We start from the raw sequence: 1394 nt of genomic DNA, 5'->3' as shown, positions 1-1394 counted from the left end.
AAGATGCCTATTAGAAGAACACAGGTGCGCATTCCACGATAAAGGGAACTTGGCACAAAGAACCTCAATTCGGCAGTTTATCTTGACCAATTAGACTGAGACAAGTTTTGCATGTTTTAGTTGGTATAACCAATTATGTTCTATGTTTATATGCATGTACAGAGTTAGTATAACCAATTATATCTTATGTTTATGCGCATGTATAGTGTTGATATAACCAATCATATTTTATGCTTGTGCGCATGTACAGTGACTTTGCAGAATATGTGACTATAAGTATGTGTGTGTTTGAGCAATAAAGGGTCGTCCGTCGTCTGCTTTCAACTTTACAGGCATCTGTCTACTTCAATCTCCTCAGATGATGATTGACCAGGATGTAACTGAAATTATGGGACCTGAGCATGATGTAAATGGTATAGAATAAGGGGTGGATACTGTCCTGGTTTCAGCTGGGATAGAGTTAATTGTCTTCCTAGTAGCTGGTACAGTGCTATGTTTTTGAGTTAGGTATGAGAAGAATGTTGATAACACTGATGTTTTCAGTTGTTGCTAAGTCATGTTTAGACTAAGTCAAGGTTTTTTCAGCTTCTGATGCCCAGCCAGCAAGAAGGCTGGAGGGGCACAAGAAGTTGGGAGGGGACACAGCCAGGGCAGCTGATCCAAAGTGGCCAACAGGGTATTCCATACTATGTAATGCCATGTCTAGTATATAAACTGGGGGGAGTGGGACTGGGGGGAATCACCTCTCAGGGACTAACTGAGCGTTGGTCAGCGAGTAGTGAGCATTTGCATTGTGCATCACTGGTATATTCCAATTGTTTTATTATTATTATTGTCATTTCATTAGTGGTGTTGTTATCATTATTATTTTCTTCTTTTCTGTTCTATTAAATTGTTCTTATCTCAACACACGAGTTTTACTTTTTTTTTTCTAATTCTCTTCCCCATCCCACTGGGTTGGGGGAAGTGAGTGAGCAGCTGCGTGGTACTTAGTTGCTGGCTGGGATTAAACAATGACAGTGTCATCAGGAAACTTGGTGAGGGTGCTTTCAATACCATCGTCCAGACCATTTATGAAGATGTTGAAGAACATGGGGCCCAGTATTGATCCTTGGGGGACCCCACTTGTGACTGGCTGCCAGCCTGAGTATAAACCATTGATCATCACCCTCTGAGTGTGGCCTGTTAGCCTATATCCTACCCATCTCACAGACCACCCATCCAGTCTGTATCTTGTTTGTCCAGGAGAAGGCTGTGGGAAACAGTGTTGAATACTTTGCTGAAGTTCAGGTAAACAGCATCTACTGCACTCCCAATGTTGACAGAAGATGTTATTTTGTTGTATAAGGTAATCAGGTTAGTGTGGCTTTTCCCAATTACTTGCTTTGTTTGGC

Source organism: Accipiter gentilis, chromosome W, assembly GCF_929443795.1.
Source record: "Accipiter gentilis chromosome W, bAccGen1.1, whole genome shotgun sequence".
In the NCBI taxonomy this organism is placed as follows: Eukaryota; Metazoa; Chordata; class Aves; order Accipitriformes; family Accipitridae; genus Astur; species Astur gentilis.
This window is presented reverse-complemented; position numbering follows the sequence as displayed.